Here is a 20,038-nt window from a genome sequence, read left to right as displayed (position 1 = left end):
CAGACTGTCTGCACGCCACCTCTACGTCTCTACAGACTGTCTGCACGCCACCTCTACCGTCTCTACAGACTGTCTGCACACCACATCTACCATCTCTACAGACTGTCTGCACGCCACCTCTCCCGTCTCGACAGACTGTCTGCACGCAACCTCTACAGACTGTCTGCACGAAACCTCTACAGACTGTCTGCACGCCACCTCCACCGTCTCTACAGACTGTCTGCACGCCACCTCTACCGTCTCTACAGACTGTCTGCACGCAGCCTCTACCATCTCTACAGACTGTCTGCACACCACATCTACCATCTCTACAGACTGTCTGCACGCCACCTCTACAGACTGTCTGCACGCCACCTCCACCGTCTCTACAGACTGTCTGCACGCCACCTCTACCGTCTCTACAGACTGTCTGCACGCAGCCTCTACCGTCTCTACAGACTGTCTCCACGCCACCTCTACAGACTGTCTGCACGCCACCTCTACAGACTGTCTGCACGCCACCTCTACCGTCTCTACAAACTGTCTGCACGCCACCTCTGCACCTCTACAGACTGTCTGCACGCCACCTCCACCGTCTCTACAGACTGTCTGCACGCAGCCTCTACCATCTCTACAGACTGTCTGCTCGCCACCTCTACCATCTCTACAGACTGTCTGCACACCACCTCTACCATCTCTACAGACTGTCTGCACGCCACCTCTCCCGTCTCTACAGACTGTCTGCACGCAACCTCTACCGTCTCTACAGACTGTCTGCACGCAGCCTCTACCGTCTCTACAGACTGTCTGCACGCCACCTCTACAGACTGACTGCACGCCACCTCTACAAACTGTCTGCACTTCACCTCTACCGTCTCTACAGACTGTCTGCACGCCACCTCTACAGACTGTCTGCACGCCACCTCTACCGTCTCTACAGACTGTCTGCACACCACATCTACCATCTCTACAGACTGTCTGCACGCCACCTCTCCCGTCTCAACAGACTGTCTGCACGCAACCTCTACAGACTGTCTGCACACCACCTCTACAGACTGTCTGCACGCCACCTCCACCGTCTCTACAGACTGTCTGCACGCCACCTCTACCGTCTCTACAGACTGTCTGCACGCAGCCTCTACCATCTCTACAGACTGTCTGCACACCACATCTACCATCTCTACAGACTGTCTGCACGCCACCTCTCCCGTCTCTACAGACTGTCTGCACGCAACCTCTACAGACTGTCTGCACGCCACCTCTACCGTCACTACAGACTGTCTGCACGCCACCTCTACAGACTGTCTGCACGCCACATCCACCGTCTCTACAGACTGTCTGCACGCCACCTCTACCGTCTCTACAGACTGTCTGCACGCAGCCTCTACCATCTCTACAGACTGTCTGCATGCCATCTCTACCGTCTCTACAGACTGTCTGCACGCAGCCTCTACCGTCTCTACAGACTGTCTGCACGCCACCTCTACAGACTGTCTGCACGCCACCTCTACAGACTGTCTGCAATTCACCTCTTCCGTCTCTACAGACTGTCTGCACGCCACCTCTACAGACTGTCTGCACGCCACCTCTACGTCTCTACAGACTGTCTGCACGCCACCTCTACCGTCTCTACAGACTGTCTGCACGCCACCTCTACAGACTGTCTGCACGCCACCTCTACGTTTCTACAGACTGTCTGCACGCCACCTCTACAGACTGTCTGCATGCCGTCTCTACAGACTTTCTGCACGCCACCTCTACCGTCTCAATCGACTGTCTGCACGCCACCTCTACCGTCTCTACAGACTGTCTGCACGCCACCTCTACTGTCTCTACAGACTGTCTGCACGCCACCTCTACGTCTCTACAGACTGTCTGCACGCCACCTCTCCCGTCTCTACAAACTGTTTGCACGCAACCTCTACAGACTGTCTGCACGCCACCTCTACCGTCTCTACAGACTGTCTGCACGCCACCTCTACAGACTGTCTGCACGCCACCTCTACAGACTGACTGCACGCCACCTCTACAGACTGTCTGCACTTCACCTCTACCGTCTCTACAGACTGTCTGCACGCCACCTCTACAGACTGTCTGCACGCCACCTCTACGTCTCTACAGACTGTCTGCACACCACCTCTACCGTCTCTACAGACTGTCTGCACACCACCTCTACCATCTCTACAGACTGTCTGCACGCCACCTCTACAGACTGTCTGCACGCCACCTCTACGTCTCTACAGACTGTCTGCACGCCACCTCTCCCGTCTCTACAGACTGTCTGCACGCAACCTCTAGAGACTGTCTGCACGCCACCTCTACCGTCTCTACAGACTGTCTGCACGCAACCTCTACAGACTGTCTGCACGCCACCTCTCCCGTCTCAACAGACTGTCTGCACGCAACCTCTACAGACTGTCTGCACGCCACCTCTACAGACTGTCTGCACGCCACCTCCACCGTCTCTACAGACTGTCTGCACGCCACCTCTACCGTCTCTACAGACTGTCTGCACGCAGCCTCTACCGTCTCTACAGACTGTCTCCACGCCACCTCTACAGACTGTCTGCACGCCACCTCTACAGACTGTCTGCACGCCACCTCTACCGTCTCTACAAACTGTCTGCACGCCACCTCTGCACCTCTACAGACTGTCTGCACGCCACCTCCACCGTCTCTACAGACTGTCTGCACGCCACCTCTACCGTCTCTACAGACTGTCTGCACGCAGCCTCTACCATCTCTACAGACTGTCTGCTCGCCACCTCTACCATCTCTACAGACTGTCTGCACGCCACCTCTACCATCTCTACAGACTGTCTGCACGCCACCTCTCCCGTCTCTACAGACTGTCTGCACGCAACCTCTACCGTCTCTACAGACTGTCTGCACGCAGCCTCTACCGTCTCTACAGACTGTCTGCACGCCACCTCTACAGACTGACTGCACGCCACCTCTACAAACTGTCTGCACTTCACCTCTACCGTCTCTACAGACTGTCTGCACGCAGCCTCTACCATCTCTACAGACTGTCTGCACACCACATCTACCATCTCTACAGACTGTCTGCACGCCACCTCTCCCGTCTCTACAGACTGTCTGCACGCAACCTCTACAGACTGTCTGCACGCCACCTCTACCGTCACTACAGACTGTCTGCACGCCACCTCTACAGACTGTCTGCACGCCACATCCACCGTCTCTACAGACTGTCTGCACGCCACCTCTACCGTCTCTACAGACTGTCTGCACGCAGCCTCTACCATCTCTACAGACTGCCTGCATGCCATCTCTACCGTCTCTACAGACTGTCTGCACGCAGCCTCTACCGTCTCTACAGACTGTCTGCACGCCACCTCTACAGACTGTCTGCACGCCACCTCTACAGACTGTCTGCAATTCACCTCTTCCGTCTCTACAGACTGTCTGCACGCCACCTCTACAGACTGTCTGCACGCCACCTCTACGTCTCTACAGACTGTCTGCACGCCACCTCTACCGTCTCTACAGACTGTCTGCACGCCACCTCTACAGACTGTCTGCACGCCACCTCTACGTTTCTACAGACTGTCTGCACGCCACCTCTACAGACTGTCTGCATGCCGTCTCTACAGACTTTCTGCACGCCACCTCTACCGTCTCAATCGACTGTCTGCACGCCACCTCTACCGTCTCTACAGACTGTCTGCACGCCACCTCTACGTCTCTACAGACTGTCTGCACGCCACCTCTCCCGTCTCTACAAACTGTTTGCACGCAACCTCTACAGACTGTCTGCACGCCACCTCTACCGTCTCTACAGACTGTCTGCACGCCACCTCTACAGACTGTCTGCACGCCACCTCTACAGACTGACTGCACGCCACCTCTACAGACTGTCTGCACTTCACCTCTACCGTCTCTACAGACTGTCTGCACGCCACCTCTACAGACTGTCTGCACGCCACCTCTACAGACTGACTGCACGCCACCTCTACAGACTGTCTGCACTTCACCTCTACCGTCTCTACAGACTGTCTGCACGCCACCTCTACAGACTGTCTGCACACCACCTCTACCATCTCTACAGACTGTCTGCACGCCACCTCTACAGACTGTCTGCACGCCACCTCTACGTCTCTACAGACTGTCTGCACGCCACCTCTCCCGTCTCTACAGACTGTCTGCACGCAACCTCTAGAGACTGTCTGCACGCCACCTCTACCGTCTCTACAGACTGTCTGCACGCAACCTCTACAGACTGTCTGCACGCCACCTCTACAGACTGTCTGCACGCCACCTCCACCGTCTCTACAGACTGTCTGCACGCCACCTCTCCCGTCTCTACAGACTGTCTGTACGCAACCTCTAGAGACTGTCTGCACGCCACCTCTACCGTCTCTACAGACTGTCTGCACGCAACCTCTACAGACTGACTGCACGCCACCTCTACAAACTGTCAGCACTTCACCTCTACCGTCTCTACAGACTGTCTGCACGCCACCTCTACAGACTGTCTGCACGCCACCTCTACGTCTCTACAGACTGTCTGCACGCCACCTCTACCGTCTCTACAGACTGTCTGCACACCACATCTACCATCTCTACAGACTGTCTGCACGCCACCTCTCCCGTCTCAACAGACTGTCTGCACGCAACCTCTACAGACTGTCTGCACGCCACATCTACAGACTGTCTGCACGCCACCTCCACCGTCTCTACAGACTGTCTGCACGCCACCTCTACCGTCTCTACAGACTGTCTGCACGCAGCCTCTACCATCTCTACAGACTGTCTGCACACCACATCTACCATCTCTACAGACTGTCTGCACGCCACCTCTCCCGTCTCTACAGACTGTCTGCACGCAACCTCTACAGACTGTCTGCACGCCACCTCTACCGTCACTACAGACTGTCTGCACGCCACCTCTACAGACTGTCTGCACGCCACATCCACCGTCTCTACAGACTGTCTGCACGCCACCTCTACCGTCTCTACAGACTGTCTGCACGCAGCCTCTACCATCTCTACAGACTGTCTGCATGCCATCTCTACCGTCTCTACAGACTGTCTGCACGCAGCCTCTACCGTCTCTACAGACTGTCTGCACGCCACCTCTACAGACTGTCTGCACGCCACCTCTACAGACTGTCTGCAATTCACCTCTTCCGTCTCTACAGACTGTCTGCACGCCACCTCTACAGACTGTCTGCACGCCACCTCTACAGACTGTCTGCACGCCACCTCTACGTCTCTACAGACTGTCTGCACGCCACCTCTACCGTCTCTACAGACTGTCTGCACGCCACCTCTACAGACTGTCTGCACGCCACCTCTACGTTTCTACAGACTGTCTGCACGCCACCTCTACAGACTGTCTGCATGCCGTCTCTACAGACTTTCTGCACGCCACCTCTACCGTCTCAATCGACTGTCTGCACGCCACCTCTACCGTCTCTACAGACTGTCTGCACGCCACCTCTACGTCTCTACAGACTGTCTGCACGCCACCTCTCCCGTCTCTACAAACTGTTTGCACGCAACCTCTACAGACTGTCTGCACGCCACCTCTACCGTCTCTACAGACTGTCTGCACGCCACCTCTACAGACTGTCTGCACGCCACCTCTACAGACTGACTGCACGCCACCTCTACAGACTGTCTGCACTTCACCTCTACCGTCTCTACAGACTGTCTGCACGCCACCTCTACAGACTGTCTGCACGCCACCTCTACAGACTGACTGCACGCCACCTCTACAGACTGTCTGCACTTCACCTCTACCGTCTCTACAGACTGTCTGCACGCCACCTCTACAGACTGTCTGCACACCACCTCTACCATCTCTACAGACTGTCTGCACGCCACCTCTACAGACTGTCTGCACGCCACCTCTACGTCTCTACAGACTGTCTGCACGCCACCTCTCCCGTCTCTACAGACTGTCTGCACGCAACCTCTAGAGACTGTCTGCACGCCACCTCTACCGTCTCTACAGACTGTCTGCACGCAACCTCTACAGACTGTCTGCACGCCACCTCTACAGACTGTCTGCACGCCACCTCCACCGTCTCTACAGACTGTCTGCACGCCACCTCTCCCGTCTCTACAGACTGTCTGTACGCAACCTCTAGAGACTGTCTGCACGCCACCTCTACCGTCTCTACAGACTGTCTGCACGCAACCTCTACAGACTGACTGCACGCCACCTCTACAAACTGTCAGCACTTCACCTCTACCGTCTCTACAGACTGTCTGCACGCCACCTCTACAGACTGTCTGCACGCCACCTCTACGTCTCTACAGACTGTCTGCACGCCACCTCTACCGTCTCTACAGACTGTCTGCACACCACATCTACCATCTCTACAGACTGTCTGCACGCCACCTCTCCCGTCTCAACAGACTGTCTGCACGCAACCTCTACAGACTGTCTGCACGCCACATCTACAGACTGTCTGCACGCCACCTCCACCGTCTCTACAGACTGTCTGCACGCCACCTCTACCGTCTCTACAGACTGTCTGCACGCAGCCTCTACCATCTCTACAGACTGTCTGCACACCACATCTACCATCTCTACAGACTGTCTGCACGCCACCTCTCCCGTCTCTACAGACTGTCTGCACGCAACCTCTACAGACTGTCTGCACGCCACCTCTACCGTCACTACAGACTGTCTGCACGCCACCTCTACAGACTGTCTGCACGCCACATCCACCGTCTCTACAGACTGTCTGCACGCCACCTCTACCGTCTCTACAGACTGTCTGCACGCAGCCTCTACCATCTCTACAGACTGTCTGCATGCCATCTCTACCGTCTCTACAGACTGTCTGCACGCAGCCTCTACCGTCTCTACAGACTGTCTGCACGCCACCTCTACAGACTGTCTGCACGCCACCTCTACAGACTGTCTGCAATTCACCTCTTCCGTCTCTACAGACTGTCTGCACGCCACCTCTACAGACTGTCTGCACGCCACCTCTACGTCTCTACAGACTGTCTGCACGCCACCTCTACCGTCTCTACAGACTGTCTGCACGCCACCTCTACAGACTGTCTGCACGCCACCTCTACGTTTCTACAGACTGTCTGCACGCCACCTCTACAGACTGTCTGCATGCCGTCTCTACAGACTTTCTGCACGCCACCTCTACCGTCTCAATCGACTGTCTGCACGCCACCTCTACCGTCTCTACAGACTGTCTGCACGCCACCTCTACTGTCTCTACAGACTGTCTGCACGCCACCTCTACGTCTCTACAGACTGTCTGCACGCCACCTCTACCGTCTCTACAGACTGTCTGCACGCCACCTCTACGTCTCTACAGACTGTCTGCACGCCACCTCTACCGTCTCTACAGACTGTCTGCACACCACATCTACCATCTCTACAGACTGTCTGCACGCCACCTCTCCCGTCTCAACAGACTGTCTGCACGCAACCTCTACAGACTGTCTGCACGCCACCTCTACAGACTGTCTGCACGCCACCTCCACCGTCTCTACAGACTGTCTGCACGCCACCTCTACCGTCTCTACAGACTGTCTGCACACCACATCTACCATCTCTACAGACTGTCTGCACGCCACCTCTCCCGTCTCTACAGACTGTCTGCACGCAACCTCTACAGACTGTCTGCACGCCACCTCTACCGTCACTACAGACTGTCTGCACGCCACCTCTACAGACTGTCTGCACGCCATCTCTACCGTCTCTACAGACTGTCTGCAATTCACCTCTTCCGTCTCTACAGACTGTCTGCACGCCACCTCTACCGTCTCTACAGACTGTCTGCATGCCATCTCTACCGTCTCTACAGACTGTCTGCAATTCACCTCTTCCGTCTCTACAGACTGTCTGCACGCCACCTCTACAGACTGTCTGCACGCCACCTCTACGTCTCTACAGACTGTCTGCACGCCACCTCTACCGTCTCTACAGACTGTCTGCACGCCACCTCTACAGACTGTCTGCACGCCACCTCTACGTTTCTACAGACTGTCTGCACGCCACCTCTACAGACTGTCTGCATGCCGTCTCTACAGACTTTCTGCACGCCACCTCTACCGTCTCAATCGACTGTCTGCACGCCACCTCTACCGTCTCTACAGACTGTCTGCACGCCACCTCTACTGTCTCTACAGACTGTCTGCACGCCACCTCTACGTCTCTACAGACTGTCTGCACGCCACCTCTCCCGTCTCTACAAACTGTTTGCACGCAACCTCTACAGACTGTCTGCACGCCACCTCTACCGTCTCTACAGACTGTCTGCACGCCACCTCTACAGACTGTCTGCACGCCACCTCTACAGACTGACTGCACGCCACCTCTACAGACTGTCTGCACTTCACCTCTACCGTCTCTACAGACTGTCTGCACGCCACCTCTACAGACTGTCTGCACGCCACCTCTACGTCTCTACAGACTGTCTGCACACCACCTCTACCGTCTCTACAGACTGTCTGCACACCACCTCTACCATCTCTACAGACTGTCTGCACGCCACCTCTACAGACTGTCTGCACGCCACCTCTACGTCTCTACAGACTGTCTGCACGCCACCTCTCCCGTCTCTACAGACTGTCTGCACGCAACCTCTAGAGACTGTCTGCACGCCACCTCTACCGTCTCTACAGACTGTCTGCACGCAACCTCTACAGACTGTCTGCACGCCACCTCTCCCGTCTCAACAGACTGTCTGCACGCAACCTCTACAGACTGTCTGCACGCCACCTCTACAGACTGTCTGCACGCCACCTCCACCGTCTCTACAGACTGTCTGCACGCCACCTCTCCCGTCTCTACAGACTGTCTGTACGCAACCTCTAGAGACTGTCTGCACGCAACCTCTACCGTCTCTACAGACTGTCTGCACGCAACCTCTACAGACTGACTGCACGCCACCTCTACAAACTGTCTGCACTTCACCTCTACCGTCTCTACAGACTGTCTGCACGCCACCTCTACAGACTGTCTGCACGCCACCTCTACGTCTCTACAGACTGTCTGCACGCCACCTCTACCGTCTCTACAGACTGTCTGCACACCACATCTACCATCTCTACAGACTGTCTGCACGCCACCTCTCCCGTCTCAACAGACTGTCTGCACGCAACCTCTACAGACTGTCTGCACGCCACCTCTACAGACTGTCTGCACGCCACCTCCACCGTCTCTACAGACTGTCTGCACGCCACCTCTACCGTCTCTACAGACTGTCTGCACGCAGCCTCTACCATCTCTACAGACTGTCTGCACACCACATCTACCATCTCTACAGACTGTCTGCACGCCACCTCTCCCGTCTCTACAGACTGTCTGCACGCAACCTCTACAGACTGTCTGCACGCCACCTCTACCGTCACTACAGACTGTCTGCACGCCACCTCTACAGACTGTCTGCACGCCACATCCACCGTCTCTACAGACTGTCTGCACGCCACCTCTACCGTCTCTACAGACTGTCTGCAGGCAGCCTCTACCATCTCTACAGACTGTCTGCATGCCATCTCTACCGTCTCTACAGACTGTCTGCACGCAGCCTCTACCGTCTCTACAGACTGTCTGCACGCCACCTCTACAGACTGTCTGCACGCCACCTCTACAGACTGTCTGCAATTCACCTCTTCCGTCTCTACAGACTGTCTGCACGCCACCTCTACAGACTGTCTGCACGCCACCTCTACGTCTCTACAGACTGTCTGCACGCCACCTCTACCGTCTCTACAGACTGTCTGCACGCCACCTCTACAGACTGTCTGCACGCCACCTCTACGTTTCTACAGACTGTCTGCACGCCACCTCTAAAGACTGTCTGCATGCCGTCTCTACAGACTTTCTGCACGCCACCTCTACCGTCTCAATCGACTGTCTGCACGCCACCTCTACCGTCTCTACAGACTGTCTGCACGCCACCTCTACTGTCTCTACAGACTGTCTGCACGCCACCTCTACCGTCTCTACAGACTGTCTGCACGCCACCTCTACAGACTGTCTGCACGCCACCTCTACAGACTGACTGCACGCCACCTCTACAGACTGTCTGCACTTCACCTCTACCGTCTCTACAGACTGTCTGCACGCCACCTCTACAGACTGTCTGCACGCCACCTCTACGTCTCTACAGACTGTCTGCACACCACCTCTACCGTCTCTACAGACTGTCTGCACACCACCTCTACCATCTCTACAGACTGTCTGCACGCCACCTCTACAGACTGTCTGCACGCCACCTCTACGTCTCTACAGACTGTCTGCACGCCACCTCTCCCGTCTCTACAGACTGTCTGCACGCAACCTCTAGAGACTGTCTGCACGCCACCTCTACCGTCTCTACAGACTGTCTGCACGCAACCTCTACAGACTGTCTGCACGCCACCTCTCCCGTCTCAACAGACTGTCTGCACGCAACCTCTACAGACTGTCTGCACGCCACCTCTACAGACTGTCTGCACGCCACCTCCACCGTCTCTACAGACTGTCTGCACGCCACCTCTCCCGTCTCTACAGACTGTCTGTACGCAACCTCTAGAGACTGTCTGCACGCCACCTCTACCGTCTCTACAGACTGTCTGCACGCAACCTCTACAGACTGACTGCACGCCACCTCTACAAACTGTCTGCACTTCACCTCTACCGTCTCTACAGACTGTCTGCACGCCACCTCTACAGACTGTCTGCACGCCACCTCTACGTCTCTACAGACTGTCTGCACGCCACCTCTACCGTCTCTACAGACTGTCTGCACACCACATCTACCATCTCTACAGACTGTCTGCACGCCACCTCTCCCGTCTCAACAGACTGTCTGCACACCAAATCTACCATCTCTACAGACTGTCTGCACGCCACCTCTCCCGTCTCTACAGACTGTCTGCACGCAACCTCTACAGACTGTCTGCACGCCACCTCTACAGACTGTCTGCACGCCACCTCCACCGTCTCTACAGACTGTCTGCACGCCACCTCTACCGTCTCTACAGACTGTCTGCACGCAGCCTCTACCATCTCTACAGACTGTCTGCACACCAAATCTACCATATCTACAGACTGTCTGCACGCCACCTCTCCCGTCTCTACAGACTGTCTGCACGCAACCTCTACAGACTGTCTGCACGCCACCTCTACCGTCACTACAGACTGTCTGCACGCCACCTCTACAGACTGTCTGCACGCCACATCCACCGTCTCTACAGACTGTCTGCACGCCACCTCTACCGTCTCTACAGACTGTCTGCACGCAGCCTCTACCATCTCTACAGACTGTCTGCATGCCATCTCTACCGTCTCTACAGACTGTCTGCACGCAGCCTCTACCGTCTCTACAGACTGTCTGCACGCCACCTCTACAGACTGTCTGCACGCCACCTCTACAGACTGTCTGCAATTCACCTCTTCCGTCTCTACAGACTGTCTGCACGCCACCTCTACAGACTGTCTGCACGCCACCTCTACGTCTCTACAGACTGTCTGCACGCCACCTCTACCGTCTCTACAGACTGTCTGCACGCCACCTCTACAGACTGTCTGCACGCCACCTCTACGTTTCTACAGACTGTCTGCACGCCACCTCTACAGACTGTCTGCATGCCGTCTCTACAGACTTTCTGCACGCCACCTCTACCGTCTCAATCGACTGTCTGCACGCCACCTCTACCGTCTCTACAGACTGTCTGCACGCCACCTCTACTGTCTCTACAGACTGTCTGCACGCCACCTCTACTGTCTCTACAGACTGTCTGCACGCCACCTCTACGTCTCTACAGACTGTCTGCACGCCACCTCTACCGTCTCTACAGACTGTCTGCACGCCACCTCTACGTCTCTACAGACTGTCTGCACGCCACCTCTACCGTCTCTACAGACTGTCTGCACACCACATCTACCATCTCTACAGACTGTCTGCACGCCACCTCTCCCGTCTCAACAGACTGTCTGCACGCAACCTCTACAGACTGTCTGCACGCCACCTCTACAGACTGTCTGCACGCCACCTCCACCGTCTCTACAGACTGTCTGCACACCACATCTACCATCTCTACAGACTGTCTGCACGCCACCTCTCCCGTCTCTACAGACTGTCTGCACGCAACCTCTACAGACTGTCTGCACGCCACCTCTACCGTCACTACAGACTGTCTGCACGCCACCTCTACAGACTGTCTGCACGCCACATCCACCGTCTCTACAGACTGTCTGCACGCCACCTCTACCGTCTCTACAGACTGTCTGCACGCAGCCTCTACCATCTCTACAGACTGTCTGCATGCCATCTCTACCGTCTCTACAGACTGTCTGCACGCAGCCTCTACCGTCTCTACAGACTGTCTGCACGCCACCTCTATAGACTGTCTGCACGCCACCTCTACAGACTGTCTGCAATTCACCTCTTCCGTCTCTACAGACTGTCTGCACGCCACCTCTACAGACTGTCTGCACGCCACCTCTACGTCTCTACAGACTGTCTGCACGCCACCTCTACCGTCTCTACAGACTGTCTGCACGCCACCTCTACAGACTGTCTGCACGCCACCTCTACGTTTCTACAGACTGTCTGCACGCCACCTCTACAGACTGTCTGCATGCCGTCTCTACAGACTTTCTGCACGCCACCTCTACCGTCTCAATCGACTGTCTGCACGCCACCTCTACCGTCTCTACAGACTGTCTGCACGCCACCTCTACTGTCTCTACAGACTGTCTGCACGCCACCTCTACGTCTCTACAGACTGTCTGCACGCCACCTCTCCCGTCTCTACAAACTGTTTGCACGCAACCTCTACAGACTGTCTGCACGCCACCTCTACCGTCTCTACAGACTGTCTGCACGCCACCTCTACAGACTGTCTGCACGCCACCTCTACAGACTGACTGCACGCCACCTCTACAGACTGTCTGCACTTCACCTCTACCGTCTCTACAGACTGTCTGCACGCCACCTCTACAGACTGTCTGCACGCCACCTCTACGTCTCTACAGACTGTCTGCACACCACCTCTACCGTCTCTACAGACTGTCTGCACACCACCTCTACCATCTCTACAGACTGTCTGCACGCCACCTCTACAGACTGTCTGCACGCCACCTCTACGTCTCTACAGACTGTCTGCACGCCACCTCTCCCGTCTCTACAGACTGTCTGCACGCAACCTCTAGAGACTGTCTGCACGCCACCTCTACCGTCTCTACAGACTGTCTGCACGCAACCTCTACAGACTGTCTGCACGCCACCTCTCCCGTCTCAACAGACTGTCTGCACGCAACCTCTACAGACTGTCTGCACGCCACCTCTACAGACTGTCTGCACGCCACCTCCACCGTCTCTACAGACTGTCTGCACGCCACCTCTCCCGTCTCTACAGACTGTCTGTACGCAACCTCTAGAGACTGTCTGCACGCCACCTCTACCGTCTCTACAGACTGTCTGCACGCAACCTCTACAGACTGTCTGCACGCCACCTCTCCCGTCTCAACAGACTGTCTGCACGCAACCTCTACAGTCTGTCTGCACGCCACCTCTACAGACTGTCTGCACGCCACCTCCACCGTCTCTACAGACTGTCTGCACGCCACCTCTACCGTCTCTACAGACTGTCTGCACGCAGCCTCTACCATCTCTACAGACTGTCTGCACACCACATCTACCATCTCTACAGACTGTCTGCACGCCACCTCTCCCGTCTCTACAGACTGTCTGCACGCAACCTCTACAGACTGTCTGCACGCCACCTCTACCGTCACTACAGACTGTCTGCACGCCACCTCTACAGACTGTCTGCACGCCACCTCCACCGTCTCTACAGACTGTCTGCACGCCACCTCTACCGTCTCTACAGACTGTCTGCACGCCACCTCTCCCGTCTCTACAGACTGTCTGCACGCAACCTCTACCGTCTCTACAGACTGTCTGCACGCAGCCTCTACCGTCTCTACAGACTGTCTGCACGCCACCTCTACAGACTGTCTGCACGCCACCTCTACAGACTGTCTGCACGCCACCTCCACCGTCTCTACAGACTGTCTGCACGCCACCTCTACCGTCTCTACAGACTGTCTGCACGCAGCCTCTACCGTCTCTACAGACTGTCTCCACGCCACCTCTACAGACTGTCTGCACGCCACCTCTACAGACTGTCTGCACGCCACCTCTACCGTCTCTACAAACTGTCTGCACGCCACCTCTGCACCTCTAAAGACTGTCTGCACGCCACCTCCACCGTCTCTACAGACTTTCTGCACGCCACCTCTACCGTCTCTACAGACTGTCTGCACGTAGCCTCTACCATCTCTACAGACTGTCTGCTCGCCACCTCTACCATCTCTACAGACTGTCTGCACACCACCTCTACCATCTCTACAGACTGTCTGCACGCCACCTCTCCCGTCTCTACAGACTGTCTGCACGCAACCTCTACCGTCTCTACAGACTGTCTGCACGCAGCCTCTACCGTCTCTACAGACTGTCTGCACGCCACCTCTACAGACTGACTGCACGCCACCTCTACAAACTGTCTGCACTTCACCTCTACCGTCTCTACAGACTGTCTGCACGCCACCTCTACAGACTGTCTGCACGCCACCTCTACGTCTCTACAGACTGTCTGCACGCCACCTCTACCGTCTCTACAGACTGTCTGCACACCACATCTACCATCTCTACAGACTGTCTGCACGCCACCTCTCCCGTCTCAACAGACTGTCTGCACGCAACCTCTACAGACTGTCTGCACGCCACCTCTACAGACTGTCTGCACGCCACCTCCACCGTCTCTACAGACTGTCTGCACGCCACCTCTACCGTCTCTACAGACTGTCTGCACGCAGCCTCTACCATCTCTACAGACTGTCTGCACACCACATCTACCATCTCTACAGACTGTCTGCACGCCACCTCTCCCGTCTCTACAGACTGTCTGCACGCAACCTCTACAGACTGTCTGCACGCCACCTCTACCGTCACTACAGACTGTCTGCACGCCACCTCTACAGACTGTCTGCACGCCACATCCACCGTCTCTACAGACTGTCTGCACGCCACCTCTACCGTCTCTACAGACTGTCTGCACGCAGCCTCTACCATCTCTACAGACTGTCTGCATGCCATCTCTACCGTCTCTACAGACTGTCTGCACGCAGCCTCTACCGTCTCTACAGACTGTCTGCACGCCACCTCTACAGACTGTCTGCACGCCACCTCTACGTCTCTACAGACTGTCTGCACGCCACCTCTACCGTCTCTACAGACTGTCTGCACGCCACCTCTACAGACTGTCTGCACGCCACCTCTACGTTTCTACAGACTGTCTGCACGCCACCTCTACAGACTGTCTGCATGCCGTCTCTGCAGACTTTCTGCACGCCACCTCTACCGTCTCAATCGACTGTCTGCACGCCACCTCTACCGTCTCTACAGACTGTCTGCACGCCACCTCTACTGTCTCTACAGACTGTCTGCACGCCACCTCTACAGACTGTCTGCACGCCACCTCTACGTCTCTACAGACTGTCTGCACGCCACCTCTCCCGTCTCTACAAACTGTTTGCACGCAACCTCTACAGACTGTCTGCACGCCACCTCTACCGTCTCTACAGACTGTCTGCACGCCACCTCTACAGACTGTCTGCACACCACCTCTACAGACTGACTGCACGCAACCTCTACAGACTGTCTGCACTTCACCTCTACCGTCTCTACAGACTGTCTGCACGCCACCTCTACAGACTGTCTGCACGCCACCTCTACCGTCTCTACAGACTGTCTGCACACCACCTCTACCATCTCTACAGACTGTCTGCACGCCACCTCTACAGACTGTCTGCACGCCACCTCTACGTCTCTACAGACTGTCTGCACGCCACCTCTACCGTCTCTACAGACTGTCTGCACACCACCTCTACCATCTCTACAGACTGTCTGCACGCCACCTCTCCCGTCTCTACAGACTGTCTGCACGCAACCTCTAGAGACTGTCTGCACGCCACCTCTACCGTCTCTACAGACTGTCTGCACGCAACCTCTACAGACTGTCTGCACGCCACCTCTCCTGTCTCAACAGACTGTCTGCACGCAACCTCTACAGACTGTCTGCACGCCACCTCTACAGACTGTCTGCACGCCACCTCCACCGTCTCTACAGACTGTCTGCACGCCACCTCTACCGTCTCTACAGACTGTCTGCACGCAGCCTCTACCATCTCTACAGACTGTCTGCACACCACATCTACCATCTCTACAGACTGTCTGCACGCCACCTCTCCCGTCTCTACAGACTGTCTGCACGCAACCTCTACAGACTGTCTGCACGCCACCTCTACCGTCACTACAGACTGTCTGCACGCCACCTCTACAGACTGTCTGCACGCCACCTCTACGTCTCTACAGACTGTCTGCACGCAGCCTCTACCATCTCTACAGACTGTCTGCATGCCATCTCTACCGTCTCTACAGACTGTCTGCACGCAGCCTCTACCGTCTCTACAGACTGTCTGCACGCCACCTCTACAGACTGTCTGCACGCCACCTCTACAGACTGTCTGCAATTCACCTCTTCCGTCTCTACAGACTGTCTGCACGCCACCTCTACAGACTGTCTGCACGCCAGCTCTACGTCTCTACAGACTGTCTGCACGCCACCTCTACCGTCTCTACAGACTGTCTGCACCCCACCTCTACAGACTGTCTGCACGCCACCTCTACGTTTCTACAGACTGTCTGCACGCCACCTCTACAGACTGTCTGCATGCCGTCTCTACAGACTTTCTGCACGCCACCTCTACCGTATCAATCGACTGTCTGCACGCCACCTCTACCGTCTCTACAGACTGTCTGCACGCCACCTCTACTGTCTCTACAGACTGTCTGCACGCCACCTCTACAGACTGTCTGCACGCCACCTCTCCCGTCTCTACAAACTGTTTGCACGCAACCTCTACAGACTGTCTGCACGCCACCTCTACCGTCTCTACAGACTGTCTGCACGCCACCTCTACAGACTGTCTGCACGCCACCTCTACAGACTGACTGCACGCCACCTCTACAGACTGTCTGCACTTCACCTCTACCGTCTCTACAGACTGTCTGCACGCCACCTCTACAGACTGTCTGCACGCCACCTCTACGTCTCTACAGACTGTCTGCACACCACCTCTACCGTCTCTACAGACTGTCTGCACACCACCTCTACCATCTCTACAGACTGTCTGCACGCCACCTCTACAGACTGTCTGCACGCCACCTCTACGTCTCTACAGACTGTCTGCACGCCACCTCTACCGTCTCTACAGACTGTCTGCAGACCACCTCTACCATCTCTACAGACTGTCTGCACGCCACCTCTCCCGTCTCTACAGACTGTCTGCACGCAACCTCTAGAGACTGTCTGCACGCCACCTCTACCGTCTCTACAGACTGTCTGCACGCAACCTCTACAGACTGTCTGCACGCCACCTCTCCTGTCTCAACAGACTGTCTGCACGCAACCTCTACAGACTGTCTGCACGCCACCTCTACAGACTGTCTGCACGCCACCTCCACCGTCTCTACAGACTGTCTGCACGCCACCTCTACCGTCTCTACAGACTGTCTGCACGCAGCCTCTACCATCTCTACAGACTGTCTGCACACCACATCTACCATCTCTACAGACTGTCTGCACGCCACCTCTCCCGTCTCTACAGACTGTCTGCACGCAACCTCTACAGACTGTCTGCACGCCACCTCTACCGTCACTACAGACTGTCTGCACGCCACCTCTACAGACTGTCTGCACGCCACCTCCACCGTCTCTACAGACTGTCATCACGCCACCTCTACCGTCTCTACAGACTGTCTGCACGCAGCCTCTACCATCTCTACAGACTGTCTGCATGCCATCTCTACCGTCTCTACAGACTGTCTGCACGCAGCCTCTACCGTCTCTACAGACTGTCTGCACGCCACCTCTACAGACTGTCTGCACGCCACCTCTACAGACTGTCTGCAATTCACCTCTTCCGTCTCTACAGACTGTCTGCACGCCACCTCTACAGACTGTCTGCACGCCAGCTCTACGTCTCTACAGACTGTCTGCACGCCACCTCTACCGTCTCTACAGACTGTCTGCACGCCACCTCTACAGACTGTCTGCACGCCACCTCTACGTTTCTACAGACTGTCTGCACGCCACCTCTACAGACTGTCTGCATGCCGTCTCTACAGACTTTCTGCACGCCACCTCTACCGTATCAATCGACTGTCTGCACGCCACCTCTACCGTCTCTACAGACTGTCTGCACGCCACCTCTACTGTCTCTACAGACTGTCTGCACGCCACCTCTACAGACTGTCTGCACGCCACCTCTACGTCTCTACAGACTGTCTGCACGCCACCTCTCCCGTCTCTACAAACTGTTTGCACGCAACCTCTACAGACTGTCTGCACGCCACCTCTACCGTCTCTACAGACTGTCTGCACGCCACCTCTACAGACTGTCTGCACGCCACCTCTACAGACTGACTGCACGCCACCTCTACAGACTGTCTGCACTTCACCTCTACCGTCTCTACAGACTGTCTGCACGCCACCTCTACAGACTGTCTGCACGCCACCTCTACGTCTCTACAGACTGTCTGCACACCACCTCTACCGTCTCTACAGACTGTCTGCACACCACCTCTACCATCTCTACAGACTGTCTGCACGCCACCTCTCCCGTCTCTACAGACTGTCTGCACGCAACCTCTAGAGACTGTCTGCACGCCACCTCTACCGTCTCTACAGACTGTCTGCACGCAACCTCTACAGACTGTCTGCACGCCACCTCCACCGTCTCTACAGACTGTCTGCACGCCACCTCTACCGTCTCTACAGACTGTCTGCACGCAGCCTCTACCATCTCTACAGACTGTCTGCACGCCACCTCTACCGTCTCTACAGACTGTCTGCACACCACCTCTACCATCTCTACAGACTGTCTGCACGCCACCTCTCCCGTCTCTACAGACTGTCTGCACGCAACCTCTACAGACTGTCTGCACGCCACCTCTACCGTCTCTACAGACTGTCTGCACGCCACCTCTACAGACTGTCTGCACGCCACCTCTACGTCTCTACAGACTGTCTGCACGCCACCTCTACCGTCTCTACAGACTGTCTGCACACCACATCTACCATCTCTACAGACTGTCTGCACGCCACCTCTCCCGTCTCAACAGACTGTCTGCACGCAACCTCTACAGACTGTCTGCACGCCACCTCTACAGACTGTCTGCACGCCACCTCCACCGTCTCTACAGACTGTCTGCACGCCACCTCTACCGTCTCTACAGACTGTCTGCACGCAGCCTCTACCATCTCTACAGACTGTCTGCACACCACATCTACCATCTCTACAGACTGTCTGCACGCCACCTCTCCCGTCTCTACAGACTGTCTGCACGCAACCTCTACAGACTGTCTGCACGCCACCTCTACCGTCACTACAGACTGTCTGCACGCCACCTCTACAGACTGTCTGCACGCCACATCCACCGTCTCTACAGACTGTCTGCACGCCACCTCTACCGTCTCTACAGACTGTCTGCACGCAGCCTCTACCATCTCTACAGACTGTCTGCATGCCATCTCTACCGTCTCTACAGACTGTCTGCACGCAGCCTCTACCGTCTCTACAGACTGTCTGCACGCCACCTCTACAGACTGTCTGCACGCCACCTCTACGTCTCTACAGACTGTCTGCACGCCACCTCTACCGTCTCTACAGACTGTCTGCACGCCACCTCTACAGACTGTCTGCACGCCACCTCTACGTTTCTACAGACTGTCTGCACGCCACCTCTACAGACTGTCTGCATGCCGTCTCTGCAGACTTTCTGCACGCCACCTCTACCGTCTCAATCGACTGTCTGCACGCCACCTCTACCGTCTCTACAGACTGTCTGCACGCCACCTCTACTGTCTCTACAGACTGTCTGCACGCCACCTCTACAGACTGTCTGCACGCCACCTCTACGTCTCTACAGACTGTCTGCACGCCACCTCTCCCGTCTCTACAAACTGTTTGCACGCAACCTCTACAGACTGTCTGCAC

The sequence above is a fragment of the Symphodus melops genome, assembly GCF_947650265.1.
Source record: "Symphodus melops genome assembly, chromosome: 22".
NCBI lineage: Eukaryota > Metazoa > Chordata > Actinopteri > Labriformes > Labridae > Symphodus > Symphodus melops.
Note: the sequence above shows the minus strand (reverse complement) of the source record.